The sequence below is a fragment of the Channa argus genome, unplaced genomic scaffold (assembly GCF_033026475.1).
Source record: "Channa argus isolate prfri unplaced genomic scaffold, Channa argus male v1.0 Contig022, whole genome shotgun sequence".
Taxonomy (NCBI): Eukaryota; Metazoa; Chordata; class Actinopteri; order Anabantiformes; family Channidae; genus Channa; species Channa argus.
In genome coordinates, this window is record NW_027125241.1 from 382,580 (window position 1) to 400,565 (window position 17,986).

General features: G+C 43.4%; 11 non-coding genes across 11 annotated transcripts; all 11 read left to right on the top strand.

Annotated features, from left to right (window-relative positions):
* Positions 1 to 103: 103 nt before the first annotated feature.
* Positions 104 to 176, top strand: trnam-cau (transfer RNA methionine (anticodon CAU)). The gene has a single exon. It is a non-coding gene; the product is annotated as a tRNA-Met (tRNA).
* A 2,570-nt stretch (positions 177 to 2,746) lies between these two features.
* On the top strand, positions 2,747 to 2,817 carry trnag-gcc (transfer RNA glycine (anticodon GCC)). The gene has a single exon. It is a non-coding gene; the product is annotated as a tRNA-Gly (tRNA).
* Positions 2,818 to 5,292: 2,475 nt separating this feature from the next.
* trnam-cau (transfer RNA methionine (anticodon CAU)) lies at positions 5,293 to 5,365 on the top strand. Its single transcript has one exon. It is a non-coding gene; the product is annotated as a tRNA-Met (tRNA).
* Positions 5,366 to 8,954: 3,589 nt separating this feature from the next.
* Positions 8,955 to 9,027, top strand: trnam-cau (transfer RNA methionine (anticodon CAU)). Its single transcript has one exon. It is a non-coding gene; the product is annotated as a tRNA-Met (tRNA).
* Positions 9,028 to 10,824: 1,797 nt separating this feature from the next.
* trnam-cau (transfer RNA methionine (anticodon CAU)) lies at positions 10,825 to 10,897 on the top strand. The gene has a single exon. It is a non-coding gene; the product is annotated as a tRNA-Met (tRNA).
* A 995-nt stretch (positions 10,898 to 11,892) lies between these two features.
* Positions 11,893 to 11,963, top strand: trnag-gcc (transfer RNA glycine (anticodon GCC)). Its single transcript has one exon. It is a non-coding gene; the product is annotated as a tRNA-Gly (tRNA).
* Positions 11,964 to 12,141: 178 nt separating this feature from the next.
* Positions 12,142 to 12,214, top strand: trnam-cau (transfer RNA methionine (anticodon CAU)). Its single transcript has one exon. It is a non-coding gene; the product is annotated as a tRNA-Met (tRNA).
* Positions 12,215 to 14,513: 2,299 nt separating this feature from the next.
* On the top strand, positions 14,514 to 14,586 carry trnam-cau (transfer RNA methionine (anticodon CAU)). Its single transcript has one exon. It is a non-coding gene; the product is annotated as a tRNA-Met (tRNA).
* A 1,532-nt stretch (positions 14,587 to 16,118) lies between these two features.
* Positions 16,119 to 16,189, top strand: trnag-gcc (transfer RNA glycine (anticodon GCC)). Its single transcript has one exon. It is a non-coding gene; the product is annotated as a tRNA-Gly (tRNA).
* A 196-nt stretch (positions 16,190 to 16,385) lies between these two features.
* Positions 16,386 to 16,458, top strand: trnam-cau (transfer RNA methionine (anticodon CAU)). The gene has a single exon. It is a non-coding gene; the product is annotated as a tRNA-Met (tRNA).
* A 1,000-nt stretch (positions 16,459 to 17,458) lies between these two features.
* trnag-gcc (transfer RNA glycine (anticodon GCC)) lies at positions 17,459 to 17,529 on the top strand. The gene has a single exon. It is a non-coding gene; the product is annotated as a tRNA-Gly (tRNA).
* Positions 17,530 to 17,986: the final 457 nt, after the last annotated feature.

The following is a 17,986-nucleotide window of genomic DNA, read 5'->3' on the forward strand; positions in this document are numbered from 1 at the left end:
GACAATTAATGAAGACCCAATTAAGTGTGTCAATGCTATTGTCTTTATGAAATGCGAAAAGGTGTTTACAATTGTTTTTCAATTTAGCAGGCGCATTCCCTCAGCCTCGTTGGCGCAGTTGGCAGCGCGTCAGTCTCATAATCTGAAGGTCGTGAGTTCAAGCCTCACACGAGGCAGGTTTTTCGTAGAATGGACAGCTTCGACATATGTGCGGTCCTCTACCTTCCAGAGACAGCATTGGTAATCCAAAGGTCAAAGGAATAAAGTCTTCAGCACAACAAGTGTTCTTTCCGTGAACTCCAGCTCCCCTCTCTAGTACCGAGACTCGTGCCAGTCAAGGAGCTTAGACTTCAACACCTGCACATTTTCACACCACTAGAATGACATGAAACAGAACAAATGAAAAAGGGAGGGTATGCTATAAAGATGTTTTGAGACAGTTCTACCTTCTCTCCATCTCTTGAGTAGACTTGAGGGCTGGGCAGCCTCCGAAACTGTTTTACAACAAAACTTTCTGTCCCAAGTACTAACCTCAATAGTCTGAAGACAATTAATGAAGACTCAATTAAGGGCGTCAATGCTATTGCCTTTGTGAAATGCGAAAAGATGTTTACATTTTTTCAATTTAGCATGCTTTTTCCCTCAGCCTCGGTAGTTCAGTGGTGATGAGGATAGATGTGATGAGGTGTTTACATTTTTTGTCAAGCCTGACACGAGGCAGGTCTATTGTAGAATGGCCAGCTTGGACATATGTGCAGTCCTCTACCTTCTAGAGAGAGCATTGGTAATGCAAAGGACAAAGGAATAAAGGCTTTAGGAGAACAAGTGTTTTTTTCCGTGAACTCTAGATGCTTAAAGCATATATAAAACCTAAAATTCAAGCCGAACTAAAGCGGACATCCAGGAATTGCGCTCCCCTGTCTAATACCCAAGATGTGTGCCAGTCAAGGAGCTTAGATTTCAACACCTGCAAATTTTCACACCACTAGAAGGGCATGAAACAGAACAAAGGAAAAAGGGAAGGTATGCTATAAAGATGTTTTAAAACATTTCTACCTTCTCTCCATCTCTTGAGTAGACGTGATGGGTGGACAGCTTCCGAAACAGTTTTACCTTTCAACAAAACATTCTGTTCCAAGTACAAATGTCATTAGTGCGACTGTCCAGTGGTGCAGTGGAACACAATGTGGGCATTGGTAGTTCAGTGGTGATGAGGTTAGTGTGTGGTTTAGTACGTAGTACTGATGGACCATCAAAAAACATTCTGTCTACACGCGATGGCGTCTTCAATGGAACTCCTTTTTACAACACGTGGGCATTGGTGGTTCAGTGGTCGAATTCTCGCCTGCCACGCGGGAGACCCGGGTTCGATTCACGGCCAATGCAAGCGCCTCTTTAAAAGTCTCAGCTTGACTGACTGATATGCAGTAACAGAGGTCTCAGCCTTCTATTTATTCTCAGGACAATTAATGAAGACCCAATTAAGTGTGTCAATGCTATTGTCTTTATGAAATGCGAAAAGGTGTTTACAATTAACAGTTGGCAGCGCGTCAGTCTCATAATCTGAAGGTCGTGAGTTCAAGCCTCACACGAGGCAGGTTTTTCGTAGAATGGACAGCTTCGACATATGTGCGGTCCTCTACCTTCCAGAGACAGCATTGGTAATCCAAAGGTCAAAGGAATAAAGTCTTCAGCACAACAAGTGTTCTTTCCGTGAACTCCAGCTCCCCTCTCTAGTACCGAGATTTGTGCCAGTCAAGGAGCTTAGACTTCAACACCTGCACATTTTCACACCACTAGAATGACATGAAACAGAACAAAGGAAAAAGGGAGGGTATGCTATAAAGATGTTTTGAGACAGTTCTACCTTCTCTCCATCTCTTGAGTAGACGTGAGGGCTGGGCAGCCTCCGAAACTGTTTTACCATCCAACAAAACATTCTGTCCCAAGTACTAACCTCAATAGTCTGAAGACAATTAATGAAGACTCAATTAAGGGCGTCAATGCTATTGCCTTTGTGAAATGCGAAAAGATGTTTACATTTTTTCAATTTAGCATGCTTTTTCCCTCAGCCTCGGTAGTTCAGTGGTGATGAGGATAGATGTGATGAGGTGGTGTTTACATTTTTTGTCAAGCCTGACACGAGGCAGGTCTATTGTAGAATGGCCAGCTTGGACATATGTGCAGTCCTCTACCTTCTAGAGAGAGCATTGGTAATGCAAAGGACAAAGGAATAAAGGCTTTAGGAGAACAACTGTTTTTTTCCGTGAACTCTAGATGCTTAAAGCATATATAAAACCTAAAATTCAAGCCAAACTAAAACGGACATCCAGGAATTGCGCTCCCCTGTCTAATACCCAAGATGTGTGCCAGTCAAGGAGCTTAGATTTCAACACCTGCAAATTTTCACACCACTAGAAGGGCATGAAACAGAACAAAGGAAAAAGGGAAGGTATGCTATAAAGATGTTTTAAGACATTTCTACCTTCTCTCTATCTGTTGAGTAGACGTGATGGGTGGACAGCTTCCGAAACAGTTTTACCTTTCAACAAAACATTCTGTCCCAAGTACAAATGTCATTAGTGCGACTGTCCAGTGGTGCAGTGGAACACAATGTGGGCATTGGTAGTTCAGTGGTGATGAGGTTAGTATGTGGTTTAGTATGTAGTACTGATGGACCATCAAGAAAAAGATTCTGTCTACACGCGATGGCGTCTTCAATGGAACTCCTTTTTCCAACACGTGGGCATTGGTGGTTCAGTGGTTGAATTCTCGCCTGCCATGCGGGAGACCCGGGTTCGATTCCCGGCCAATGCAAGCGCCTCTTTAAAAGTCTCAGCTTGACTGACTGATATGCAGTAACAGAGGTCTCAGCCTTCTATTTATTCTCAGGACAATTAATGAAGACCCAATTAAGTGTGTCAATGCTATTGTCTTTATGAAATGCGAAAAGGTGTTTACAATTAACAGTTGGCAGCGCGTCAGTCTCATAATCTGAAGGTCGTGAGTTCAAGCCTCACACGAGGCAGGTTTTTCGTAGAATGGACAGCTTCGACATATGTGCGGTCCTCTACCTTCCAGAGACAGCATTGGTAATCCAAAGGTCAAAGGAATAAAGTCTTCAGCACAACAAGTGTTCTTTCCGTGAACTCCAGCTCCCCTCTCTAGTACCGAGATTTGTGCCAGTCAAGGAGCTTAGACTTCAACACCTGCACATTTTCACACCACTAGAATGACATGAAACAGAACAAAGGAAAAAGGGAGGGTATGCTATAAAGATGTTTTGAGACAGTTCTACCTTCTCTCCATCTCTTGAGTAGACGTGAGGGCTGGGCAGCCTCCGAAACTGTTTTACCATCCAACAAAACATTCTGTCCCAAGTACTAACCTCAATAGTCTGAAGACAATTAATGAAGACTCAATTAAGGGCGTCAATGCTATTGCCTTTGTGAAATGCGAAAAGATGTTTACATTTTTTCAATTTAGCATGCTTTTTCCCTCAGCCTCGGTAGTTCAGTGGTGATGAGGATAGATGTGATGAGGTGTTTACATTTTTTGTCAAGCCTGACACGAGGCAGGTCTATTGTAGAATGGCCAGCTTGGACATATGTGCAGTCCTCTACCTTCTAGAGAGAGCATTGGTAATGGAAAGGACAAAGGAATAAAGGCTTTAGGAGAACAAGTGTTTTTTTCCGTGAATTCTAGATGCTTAAAGCATATATAAAACCTAAAATTCAAGCCAAACTAAAGCGGACATCCAGGGATTGCGCTCCCCTGTCTAATACCCAAGCTGTGTGCCAGTCAAGGAGCTAAGATTTCAACACCTGCAAATTTTCATCCATCCATCCAACAAAACATTTTGTCCCAAGTACTAACCTCAATAGTCTGAAGACAATTAATGAAGACTCAATTAAGGGTGTCAATGCTATTGCCTTTGTGAAATGCGAAAAGATGTTTACATTTTTTCAATTTAGCATGCTTTTTCCCTCAGCCTCGGTAGTTCAGTGGTGATGAGGATAGATGTGATGAGGTGTTTACATTTTTTGTCAAGCCTGACACGAGGCAGGTCTATTGTAGAATGGCAAGCTTGGACATATGTGCAGTCCTCTACCTTCTAGAGAGAGCATTGGTAATGCAAAGGACAAAGGAATAAAGGCTTTAGGAAAACAAGTGTTTTTTTCCGTGAACTCTAGATGCTTAAAGCATATATAAAACCTAAAATTCAACCCAAACTAAAGCGGACATCCAGGAATTGCGCTCCCCTGTCTAATACCCAAGATGTGTGCCAGTCAAGGAGCTTAGATTTCAACACCTGCAAATTTTCACACCACTAGAAGGGCATGAAACAGAACAAAGGAAAAAGGGAAGGTATGCTATAAAGATGTTTTAAGACATTTCTACCTTCTCTCCATCTCTTGAGTAGACGTGATGGGTGGACAGCTTCCGAAACAGTTTTCCAACAAAACATTCTGTCCCAAGTACTAACTTCATTAGTGTGACTGTCCAGAGGTGCAGTGGAACACAATGTGGGCATTGGTAGTTCAGTGGTGATGAGGTTAGTGTGTGGTTTAGTACGTAGTACTGATGGACCATCAAAAAACATTCTGTCTACACGCGATGGCGTCTTCAATAGAACTCTTTTCTACGGCACATGGGCATTGGTGGTTCAGTGGTCGAATTCTCGCCTCTGCATCTGCAAATTCTCACCCCACTAGGATGGCATGAAACACAAAAAAGGGAAAAAGGAAGGTATGCTATAAAGATGATTTAAGACACTTCTACCTTCTCTCCATCTCTTGAGTAGACACGAGGGTTGGGCAGTTTCCGAAACTGTTTTACCTTTCAGCAAAACATTCTGTCCCAAGTACAAATGTCATTAGTGCGACTGTCCAGTGGTGCAGTGGAACACAATGTGGGCATTGGTAGTTCAGTGGTGATGAGGTTAGTATGTGGTTTAGTATGTAGTACTGATGGACCATGAAGAAAAAGATTCTGTCTACACGCGATGGCGTCTTCAATGGAACTCCTTTTTCCAACACGTGGGCATTGGTGGTTCAGTGGTCGAATTCTCGCCTGCCACGCGGGAGACCCGGGTTGGATTCCCGGTCAATGCAAGCGCCTCTTTAAAAGTCTCAGCTTGACTGACTGATATGCAGTAACAGAGGTCTCAGCCTTCTACTTATTCTCAGGACAATTAATGAAGACCCAATTAAGTGTGTCAATGCTATTGTCTTTATGAAATGCGAAAAGGTGTTTACAATTGTTTTTCAATTTAGCAGGCGCATTCCCTCAGCCTCGTTGGCGCAGTTGGCAGCGCGTCAGTCTCATAATCTGAAGGTCGTGAGTTCAAGCCTCACACGAGGCAGGTTTTTCGTAGAATGGACAGCTTCGACATATGTGCGGTCCTCTACCTTCCAGAGACAGCATTGGTAATCCAAAGGTCAAAGGAATAAAGTCTTCAGCACAACAAGTGTTCTTTCCGTGAACTCCAGCTCCCCTCTCTAGTACCGAGATTTGTGCCAGTCAAGGAGCTTAGACTTCAACACCTGCACATTTTCACATCACTAGAATGACATGAAACAGAACAAAGGAAAAAGGGAGGGTATGCTATAAAGATGTTTTGAGACAGTTCTACCTTCTCTCCATCTCTTGAGTAGACGTGAGGGCTGGGCAGCCTCCGAAACTGTTTTACCATCCAACAAAACATTCTGTCCCAAGTACTAACCTCAATAGTCTGAAGACAATTAATGAAGACTCAATTAAGGGCGTCAATGCTATTGCCTTTGTGAAATGCAAAAAGATGTTTACATTTTTTCAATTTAGCATGCTTTTTCCCTCAGCCTCGGTAGTTCAGTGGTGATGAGGATAGATGTGATGAGGTGTTTACATTTTTTGTCAAGCCTGACACGAGGCAGGTCTATTGTAGAATGGCCAGCTTGGACATATGTGCAGTCCTCTACCTTCTAGAGAGAGCATTGGTAATGCAAAGGACAAAGGAATAAAGGCTTTAGGAGAACAAGTGTTTTTTTCTGTGAACTCTAGATGCTTAAAGCATATATAAAACCTAAAATTCAACCCAAACTAAAGCGGACATCCAAGAATTGCGCTCCCCTGTCTAATACCCAAGATGTGTGCCAGTCAAGGAGCTTAGATTTCAACACCTGCAAATTTTCACATCACTAGAAGGGCATGAAACAGAACAAAGGAAAAAGCGAAGGTATGCTATAAAGATGTTTTAAGACATTTCTACCTTCTCTCCATCTCTTGAGTAGACGTGATGGGTGGACAGCTTCCGAAACAGTTTTACCTTTCAACAAAACATTCTGTCCCAAGTACAAATGTCATTAGTGCGACTGTCCAGTGGTGCAGTGGAACACAATGTGGGCATTGGTAGTTCAGTGGTGATGAGGTTAGTGTGTGGTTTAGTACGTAGTACTGATGGACCATCAAAAAACATTCTGTCTACACGCGATGGCGTCTTCAATGGAACTCCTTTCTCCGGCACATGGGCATTGGTGGTTCAGTGGTCGAATTCTCGCCTCTGCATCTGCAAATTCTCACCCCACTAGAATGGCATGAAACACAACAAAGGGAAAAAGGAAGGTATGCTATAAAGATGATTTAAGACACTTCTACCTTCTCTCCATCTCTTGAGTAGACACGAGGGTTGGGCAGTTTCCGAAACTGTTTTACCTTTCAGCAAAACATTCTGTCCCAAGTACAAATGTCATTAGTGCGACTGTCCAGTGGTGCAGTGGAACACAATGTGGGCATTGGTAGTTCAGTGGTGATGAGGTTAGTATGTGGTTTAGTATGTAGTACTGATGGACCATCAAGAAAAAGATTCTGTCTACACGCGATGGCGTCTTCAATGGAACTCCTTTTTCCAACACGTGGGCATTGGTGGTTCAATGGTCGAATTCTCTCCTGCCACGCGGGAGAGCCGGGTTCGATTCCCGGCCAATGCAAGCGCCTCTTTAAAAGTCTCAGCTTGACTGACTGATATGCAGTAACAGAGGTCTCAGCCTTCTATTTATTCTCAGGACAATTAATGAAGACCCAATTAAGTGTGTCAATGCTATTGTCTTTATGAAATGCGAAAAGGTGTTTACAATTAACAGTTGGCAGCGCGTCAGTCTCATAATCTGAAGGTCGTGAGTTCAAGCCTCACACGAGGCAGGTTTTTCGTAGAATGGACAGCTTCGACATATGTGCGGTCCTCTACCTTCCAGAGACAGCATTGGTAATCCAAAGGTCAAAGGAATAAAGTCTTCAGCACAACAAGTGTTCTTTCCGTGAACTCCAGCTCCCCTCTCTAGTACCGAGATTTGTGCCAGTCAAGGAGCTTAGACTTCAACACCTGCACATTTTCACACCACTAGAATGACATGAAACAGAACAAAGGAAAAAGGGAGGGTATGCTATAAAGATGTTTTGAGACAGTTCTACCTTCTCTCCATCTCTTGAGTAGACGTGAGGGCTGGGCAGCCTCCGAAACTGTTTTACCATCCAACAAAACATTCTGTCCCAAGTACTAACCTCAATAGTCTGAAGACAATTAATGAAGACTCAATTAAGGGCGTCAATGCTATTGCCTTTGTGAAATGCGAAAAGATGTTTACATTTTTTCAATTTAGCATGCTTTTTCCCTCAGCCTCGGTAGTTCAGTGGTGATGAGGATAGATGTGATGAGGTGTTTACATTTTTTGTCAAGCCTGACACGAGGCAGGTCTATTGTAGAATGGCCAGCTTGGACATATGTGCAGTCCTCTACCTTCTAGAGAGAGCATTGGTAATGCAAAGGACAAAGGAATAAAGGCTTTAGGAGAACAAGTGTTTTTTTCCGTGAACTCTAGATGCTTAAAGCATATATAAACCTAAAATTCAACCCAAACTAAAGCGGACATCCAGGAATTGCGCTCCCCTGTCTAATACCCAAGATGTGTGCCAGTCAAGGAGCTTAGATTTCAACACCTGCAAATTTTCACACCACTAGAAGGGCATGAAACAGAACAAAGGAAAAAGGGAAGGTATGCTATAAAGATGTTTTAAGACATTTCTACCTTCTCTCCATCTCTTGAGTAGACGTGATGGGTGGACAGCTTCCGAAACAGTTTTCTAACAAAACATTCTGTCCCAAGTACTAACTTCATTAGTGTGACTGTCCAGAGGTGCAGTGGAACACAATGTGGGCATTGGTAGTTCAGTGGTGATGAGGTTAGTGTGTGGTTTAGTACGTAGTACTGATGGACCATCAAAAAACATTCTGTCTACACGCGATGGCGTCTTCAATAGAACTCTTTTCTACGGCACATGGGCATTGGTGGTTCAGTGGTCGAATTCTCGCCTCTGCATCTGCAAATTCTCACCCCACTAGGATGGCATGAAACACAACAAAGGGAAAAAGGAAGGTATGCTATAAAGATGATTTAAGACACTTCTACCTTCTCTCCATCTCTTGAGTACACACGAGGGTTGGGCAGTTTCCGAAACTGTTTTACCTTTCAGCAAAACATTCTGTCCCAAGTACAAATGTCATTAGTGCGACTGTCCAGTGGTGCAGTGGAACACAATGTGGGCATTGGTAGTTCAGTGGTGATGAGGTTAGTATGTGGTTTAGTATGTAGTACTGATGGACCATCAAGAAAAAGATTCTGTCTACACGCGATGGCGTCTTCAATGGAACTCCTTTTTCCAACACGTGGGCATTGGTGGTTCAGTGGTCGAATTCTCGCCTGCCACGCGGGAGACCCGGGTTGGATTCCCGGTCAATGCAAGCGCCTCTTTAAAAGTCTCAGCTTGACTGACTGATATGCAGTAACAGAGGTCTCAGCCTTCTATTTATTCTCAGGACAATTAATGAAGACCCAATTAAGTGTGTCAATGCTATTGTCTTTATGAAATGCGAAAAGGTGTTTACAATTGTTTTTCAATTTAGCAGGCGTATTCCCTCAGCCTCGTTGGCGCAGTTGGCAGCGCGTCAGTCTCATAATCTGAAGGTTGTGAGTTCAAGCCTCACACGAGGCAGATTTTTCGTAGAATGGACAGCTTCGACATATGTGCGGTCCTCTACCTTCCAGAGACAGCATTGGTAATCCAAAGGTCAAAGGAATAAAGTCTTCAGCACAACAAGTGTTCTTTCCGTGAACTCCAGCTCCCCTCTCTAGTACCGAGACTTGTGCCAGTCAAGGAGCTTAGACTTCAACACCTGCACATTTTCACACCACTAGAATGACATGAAACAGAACAAAGGAAAAAGGGAGTGTATGCTATAAAGATGTTTTGAGACAGTTCTACCTTCTCTCCATCTCTTGAGTAGACTTGAGGGCTGGGCAGCCTCCGAAACTGTTTTACAACAAAACATTCTATCCCAAGTACTAACCTCATTAGTCTGAAGACAATTAATGAAGACTCAATTAAGGGCGTCAATGCTATTGCCTTTGTGAAATGCGAAAAGATGTTTACATTTTTTCAATTTAGCATGCTTTTTCCCTCAGCCTCGGTAGTTCAGTGGTGATGAGGATAGATGTGATGAGGTGGTGTTTACATTTTTTGTCAAGCCTGACACGAGGCAGGTCTATTGTAGAATGGCCAGCTTGGACATATGTGCAGTCCTCTACCTTCTAGAGAGAGCATTGGTAATGCAAAGGACAAAGGAATAAAGGCTTTAGGAGAACAACTGTTTTTTTCCGTGAACTCTAGATGCTTAAAGCATATATAAAACCTAAAATTCAAGCCAAACTAAAACGGACATCCAGGAATTGCGCTCCCCTGTCTAATACCCAAGATGTGTGCCAGTCAAGGAGCTTAGATTTCAACACCTGCAAATTTTCACACCACTAGAAGGGCATGAAACAGAACAAAGGAAAAAGGGAAGGTATGCTATAAAGATGTTTTAAGACATTTCTACCTTCTCTCCATCTCTTGAGTAGACGTGATGGGTGGACAGCTTCCGAAACAGTTTTACCTTTCAACAAAACATTCTGTCCCAAGTACAAATGTCATTAGTGCGACTGTCCAGTGGTGCAGTGGAACACAATGTGGGCATTGGTAGTTCAGTGGTGATGAGGTTAGTGTGTGGTTTAGTACGTAGTACTGATGGACCATCAAAAAACATTCTGTCTACACGCGATGGCGTCTTCAATGGAACTCATTTCTCCGGCACATGGGCATTGGTGGTTCAGTGGTCGAATTCTCGCCTCTGCATCTGCAAATTCTCACCCCACTAGAATGGCATGAAACACAACAAAGGTAAAAAGGAAGGTATGCTATAAAGATGATTTAAGACACTTCTACCTTCTTTCCATCTCTTGAGTAGACACGAGGGATGGGCAGTTTCCGAAACTGTTTTACCTTTCAGCAAAACATTCTGTCCCAAGTACAAATGTCATTAGTGCGACTGTCCAGTGGTGCAGTGGAACACAATGTGGGCATTGGTAGTTCAGTGGTGATGAGGTTAGTATGTGGTTTAGTATGTAGTACTGATGGACCATCAAGAAAAAGATTCTGTCTACACGCGATGGCGTCTTCAATGGAACTCCTTTTTCCAACACGTGGGCTTTGGTGGTTCAGTGGTCGAATTCTCTCCTGCCACGCGGGAGACCCGGGTTCGATTCCCGGCCAATGCAAGCACCTCTTTAAAAGTCTCACAACTCAAAATGAGCGCAGCTTGACTGACTGATATGCAGTAACAGAGGTCTCAGCCTTCTATTTATTCTCAGGACAATTAATGAAGACCCAATTAAGTGTGTCAATGCTATTGTCTTTATGAAATGCGAAAAGGTGTTTACAATTGTTTTTCAATTTAGCAGGCGCATTCCCTCAGCCTCGTTGGCGCAGTTGGCAGCGCGTCAGTCTCATAATCTGAAGGTCGTGAGTTCAAGCCTCACACGAGGCAGGTTTTTCGTAGAATGGACAGCTTCGACATATGTGCGGTTCTCTATCTTCCAGAGACAGCATTGGTAATCCAAAGGTCAAAGGAATAAAGTCTTCAGCACAACAAGTGTTCTTTCCGTGAACTCCAGCTCCCCTCTCTAGTACCGAGACTTGTGCCAGTCAAGGAGCTTAGACTTCAACACCTGCACATTTTCACACCACTAGAATGACATGAAACAGAACAAAGGAAAAAGGCAAGTCTGAAGACTCAATTAAGGGCGTCAATGCTATTGCCTTTGTGAAATGCGAAAAGATGTTTACATTTTTTCAATTTAGCATGCTTTTTCCCTCAGCCTCGGTAGTTCAGTGGTGATGAGGATAGATGTGATGAGGTGTTTACATTTTTTGTCAAGCCTGACACGAGGCAGGTCTATTGTAGAATGGCCAGCTTGGACATATGTGCAGTCCTCTACCTTCTAGAGAGAGCATTGGTAATGGAAAGGACAAAGGAATAAAGGCTTTAGGAGAACAAGTGTTTTTTTCCGTGAACTCTAGATGCTTAAAGCATATATAAAACCTAAAATTCAAGCCAAACTAAAGCGGACATCCAGGAATTGCGCTCCCCTGTCTAATACCCAAGCTGTGTGCCAGTCAAGGAGCTTAGATTTCAACACCTGCAAATTTTCACACCACTAGAAGGGCATGAAACAGAACAAAGGAAAAAGGGAAGGTATGCTATAAAGATGTTTTAAAACATTTCTAACTTCTCTACATCTCTTGAGTAGACGTGATGGGTGGACAGCTTCCGAAACAGTTTTCCAACAAAACATTCTGTCCCAAGTACTAACTTCATTAGTGTGACTGTCCAGAGGTGCAGTGGAACACAATGTGGGCATTGGGAGTTCAGTGGTGATGAGGTTAGTGTGTGGTTTAGTACGTAGTACTGATGGACCATCAAAAAACATTCTGTCTACACGTGATGGCGTCTACAATGGAACTCCTTTTTACAACACGTGGGCATTGGTGGTTCAGTGGTCGAATTCTCGCCTGCCACGCGGGAGACCCGGGTTCGATTCCCGGCCAATGCAAGCGCCTCTTTAAAAGTCTCAGCTTGACTGACTGATATACAGTAACAGAGGTCTCAGCCTTCTATTTATTCTCAGGACAATTAATGAAGACCCAATTAAGTGTGTCAATGCTATTGTCTTTATGAAATGCGAAAAGGTGTTTACAATTGTTTTTCAATTTAGCAGGCGCATTCCCTCAGCCTCGTTGGCGCAGTTGGCAGCGCGTCAGTCTCATAATCTGAAGGTCGTGAGTTCAAGCCTCACACGAGGCAGGTTTTTCGTAGAATGGACAGCTTCCGAAACAGTTTTACCTTTCAACAAAACATTCTGTTCCAAGTACAAATGTCATTAGTGCGACTGTCCAGTGGTGCAGTGGAACACAATGTGGGCATTGGTAGTTCAGTGGTGATGAGGTTAGTGTGTGGTTTAGTACGTAGTACTGATGGACCATCAAAAAACATTCTGTCTACACGCGATGGCGTCTTCAATGGAACTCCTTTTTACAACACGTGGGCATTGGTGGTTCAGTGGTCGAATTCTCGCCTGCCACGCGGGAGACCCGGGTTCGATTCACGGCCAATGCAAGCGCCTCTTTAAAAGTCTCAGCTTGACTGACTGATATGCAGTAACAGAGGTCTCAGCCTTCTATTTATTCTCAGGACAATTAATGAAGACCCAATTAAGTGTGTCAATGCTATTGTCTTTATGAAATGCGAAAAGGTGTTTACAATTAACAGTTGGCAGCGCGTCAGTCTCATAATCTGAAGGTCGTGAGTTCAAGCCTCACACGAGGCAGGTTTTTCGTAGAATGGACAGCTTCGACATATGTGCGGTCCTCTACCTTCCAGAGACAGCATTGGTAATCCAAAGGTCAAAGGAATAAAGTCTTCAGCACAACAAGTGTTCTTTCCGTGAACTCCAGCTCCCCTCTCTAGTACCGAGATTTGTGCCAGTCAAGGAGCTTAGACTTCAACACCTGCACATTTTCACATCACTAGAATGACATGAAACAGAACAAAGGAAAAAGGGAGGGTATGCTATAAAGATGTTTTGAGACAGTTCTACCTTCTCTCCATCTCTTGAGTAGACGTGAGGGCTGGGCAGCCTCCGAAACTGTTTTACCATCCAACAAAACATTCTGTCCCAAGTACTAACCTCAATAGTCTGAAGACAATTAATGAAGACTCAATTAAGGGCGTCAATGCTATTGCCTTTGTGAAATGCGAAAAGATGTTTACATTTTTTCAATTTAGCATGCTTTTTCCCTCAGCCTCGGTAGTTCAGTGGTGATGAGGATAGATGTGATGAGGTGTTTACATTTTTTGTCAAGCCTGACACGAGGCAGGTCTATTGTAGAATGGCCAGCTTGGACATATGTGCAGTCCTCTACCTTCTAGAGAGAGCATTGGTAATGCAAAGGACAAAGGAATAAAGGCTTTAGGAGAACAAGTGTTTTTTTCTGTGAACTCTAGATGCTTAAAGCATATATAAAACCTAAAATTCAACCCAAACTAAAGCGGACATCCAGGAATTGCGCTCCCCTGTCTAATACCCAAGATGTGTGCCAGTCAAGGAGCTTAGATTTCAACACCTGCAAATTTTCACACCACTAGAAGGGCATGAAACAGAACAAAGGAAAAAGGGAAGGTATGCTATAAAGATGTTTTAAGACATTTCTACCTTCTCTCCATCTCTTGAGTAGACGTGATGGGTGGACAGCTTCCGAAACAGTTTTCCAACAAAACATTCTGTCCCAAGTACTAACTTCATTAGTGTGACTGTCCAGAGGTGCAGTGGAACACAATGTGGGCATTGGTAGTTCAGTGGTGATGAGGTTAGTGTGTGGTTTAGTACGTAGTACTGATGGACCATCAAAAAACATTCTGTGTACACGCGATGGCGTCTTCAATAGAACTCTTTTCTACGGCACATGGGCATTGGTGGTTCAGTGGTCGAATTCTCGCCTCTGCATCTGCAAATTCTCACCCCACTAGGATGGCATGAAACACAAAAAAGGGAAAAAGGAAGGTATGCTATAAAGATGATTTAAGACACTTCTACCTTCTCTCCATCTCTTGAGTACACACGAGGGTTGGGCAGTTTCCGAAACTGTTTTACCTTTCAGCAAAACATTCTGTCCCAAGTACAAATGTCATTAGTGCGACTGTCCAGTGGTGCAGTGGAACACAATGTGGGCATTGGTAGTTCAGTGGTGATGAGGTTAGTATGTGGTTTAGTATGTAGTACTGATGGACCATCAAGAAAAAGATTCTGTCTACACGCGATGGCGTCTTCAATGGAACTCCTTTTTCCAACACGTGGGCATTGGTGGTTCAGTGGTCGAATTCTCGCCTGCCACGCGGGAGACCCGGGTTGGATTCCCGGTCAATGCAAGCGCCTCTTTAAAAGTCTCAGCTTGACTGACTGATATGCAGTAACAGAGGTCTCAGCCTTCTACTTATTCTCAGGACAATTAATGAAGACCCAATTAAGTGTGTCAATGCTATTGTCTTTATGAAATGCGAAAAGGTGTTTACAATTGTTTTTCAATTTAGCAGGCGCATTCCCTCAGCCTCGTTGGTGCAGTTGGCAGCGTGTCAGTCTCATAATCTGAAGGTCGTGAGTTCAAGCCTCACACGAGGCAGGTTTTTCGTAGAATGGACAGCTTCGACATATGTGCGGTCTTCTACCTTCCAGAGACAGCATTGGTAATCCAAAGGTCAAAGGAATAAAGTCTTCAGCACAACAAGTGTTCTTTCCGTGAACTCCAGCTCCCCTCTCTAGTACCGAGATTTGTGCCAGTCAAGGAGCTTAGACTTCAACACCTGCACATTTTCACATCACTAGAATGACATGAAACAGAACAAAGGAAAAAGGGAGGGTATGCTATAAAGATGTTTTGAGACAGTTCTACCTTCTCTCCATCTCTTGAGTAGACGTGAGGGCTGGGCAGCCTCCGAAACTGTTTTACCATCCAACAAAACATTCTGTCCCAAGTACTAACCTCAATAGTCTGAAGACAATTAATGAAGACTCAATTAAGGGCGTCAATGCTATTGCCTTTGTGAAATGCGAAAAGATGTTTACATTTTTTCAATTTAGCATGCTTTTTCCCTCAGCCTCGGTAGTTCAGTGGTGATGAGGATAGATGTGATGAGGTGTTTACATTTTTTGTCAAGCCTGACACGAGGCAGGTCTATTGTAGAATGGCCAGCTTGGACATATGTGCAGTCCTCTACCTTCTAGAGAGAGCATTGGTAATGCAAAGGACAAAGGAATAAAGGCTTTAGGAGAACAAGTGTTTTTTTCTGTGAACTCTAGATGCTTAAAGCATATATAAAACCTAAAATTCAACCCAAACTAAAGCGGACATCCAAGAATTGCGCTCCCCTGTCTAATACCCAAGATGTGTGCCAGTCAAGGAGCTTAGATTTCAACACCTGCAAATTTTCACACCACTAGAAGGGCATGAAACAGAACAAAGGAAAAAGCGAAGGTATGCTATAAAGATGTTTTAAGACATTTCTACCTTCTCTCCATCTCTTGAGTAGACGTGATGGGTGGACAGCTTCCGAAACAGTTTTACCTTTCAACAAAACATTCTGTCCCAAGTACAAATGTCATTAGTGCGACTGTCCAGTGGTGCAGTGGAACACAATGTGGGCATTGGTAGTTCAGTGGTGATGAGGTTAGTGTGTGGTTTAGTACGTAGTACTGATGGACCATCAAAAAACATTCTGTCTACACGCGATGGCGTCTTCAATGGAACTCCTTTCTCCGGCACATGGGCATTGGTGGTTCAGTGGTCGAATTCTCGCCTCTGCATCTGCAAATTCTCACCCCACTAGAATGGCATGAAACACAACAAAGGTAAAAAGGAAGGTATGCTATAAAGATGATTTAAGACACTTCTACCTTCTTTCCATCTCTTGAGTAGACACGAGGGATGGGCAGTTTCCGAAACTGTTTTACCTTTCAGCAAAACATTCTGTCCCAAGTACAAATGTCATTAGTGCGACTGTCCAGTGGTGCAGTGGAACACAATGTGGGCATTGGTAGTTCAGTGGTGATGAGGTTAGTATGTGGTTTAGTATGTAGTACTGATGGACCATCAAGAAAAAGATTCTGTCTACACGCGATGGCGTCTTCAATGGAACTCCTTTTTCCAACACGTGGGCATTGGTGGTTCAGTGGTCGAATTCTCGCCTGCCACGCGGGAGACCCGGGTTCGATTCCCGGCCAATGCAAGCACCTCTTTAAAAGTCTCACAACTCAAAATGAGCGCAGCTTGACTGACTGATATGCAGTAACAGAGGTCTCAGCCTTCTATTTATTCTCAGGACAATTAATGAAGACCCAATTAAGTGTGTCAATGCTATTGTCTTTATGAAATGCGAAAAGGTGTTTACAATTGTTTTTCAATTTAGCAGGCGCATTCCCTCAGCCTCGTTGGCGCAGTTGGCAGCGCGTCAGTCTCATAATCTGAAGGTCGTGAGTTCAAGCCTCACACGAGGCAGGTTTTTCGTAGAATGGACAGCTTCGACATATGTGCGGTTCTCTATCTTCCAGAGACAGCATTGGTAATCCAAAGGTCAAAGGAATAAAGTCTTCAGCTCAACAAGTGTTCTTTCCGTGAACTCCAGCTCCCCTCTCTAGTACCGAGACTTGTGCCAGTCAAGGAGCTTAGACTTCAACACCTGCACATTTTCACACCACTAGAATGACATGAAACAGAACAAAGGAAAAAGGGAAGTCTGAAGACTCAATTAAGGGCGTCAATGCTATTGCCTTTGTGAAATGCGAAAAAATGTTTACATTTTTTCAATTTAGCATGCTTTTTCCCTCAGCCTCGGTAGTTCAGTGGTGATGAGGATAGATGTGATGAGGTGTTTACATTTTTTGTCAAGCCTGACACGAGGCAGGTCTATTGTAGAATGGCCAGCTTGGACATATGTGCAGTCCTCTACCTTCTAGAGAGAGCATTGGTAATGCAAAGGACAAAGGAATAAAGGCTTTAGGAGAACAAGTGTTTTTTTCCGTGAACTCTAGATGCTTAAAGCATATATAAAACCTAATAATTAACCCAAACTAAAGCGGACATCCAGGAATTGCGCTCCCCTGTCTAATACCCAAGATGTGTGCCAGTCAAGGAGCTTAGATTTCAACACCTGCAAATTTTCACACCACTAGAAGGGCATGAAACAGAACAAAGGAAAAAGGGAAGGTATGCTATAAAGATGTTTTAAAACATTTCTACCTTCTCTCCATCTCTTGAGTAGACGTGATGGGTGGACAGCTTCCGAAACAGTTTTACCTTTCAACAAAACATTCTGTCCCAAGTACAAATGTCATTAGTGCGACTGTCCAGTGGTGCAGTGGAACACAATGTGGGCATTGGTAGTTCAGTGGTGATGAGGTTAGTGTGTGGTTTAGTACGTAGTACTGATGGACCATCAAAAAACATTCTGTCTACACGCGATGGCGTCTTCAATGGAACTCCTTTTTACAACACGTGGGCATTGGTGGTTCAGTGGTCGAATTCTCGCCTGCCACGCGGGAGACCCGGGTTCGATTCCCGGCCAAGGCAAGCGCCTCTTTAAAAGTCTCAGCTTGACTGACTGATATGCAGTAACAGAGGTCTCAGCCTTCTATTTATTCTCAGGACAATTAATGAAGACCCAATTAAGTGTGTCAATGCTATTGTCTTTATGAAATGCGAAAAGGTGTTTACAATTAACAGTTGGCAGCGCGTCAGTCTCATAATCTGAAGGTCGTGAGTTCAAGCCTCACACGAGGCAGGTTTTTCGTAGAATGGACAGCTTCGACATATGTGCGGTCCTCTACCTTCCAGAGACAGCATTGGTAATCCAAAGGTCAAAGGAATAAAGTCTTCAGCACAACAAGTGTTCTTTCCGTGAACTCCAGCTCCCCTCTCTAGTACCGAGATTTGTGCCAGTCAAGGAGCTTAGACTTCAACACCTGCACATTTTCACACCACTAGAATGACATGAAACAGAACAAAGGAAAAAGGGAGGGTATGCTAT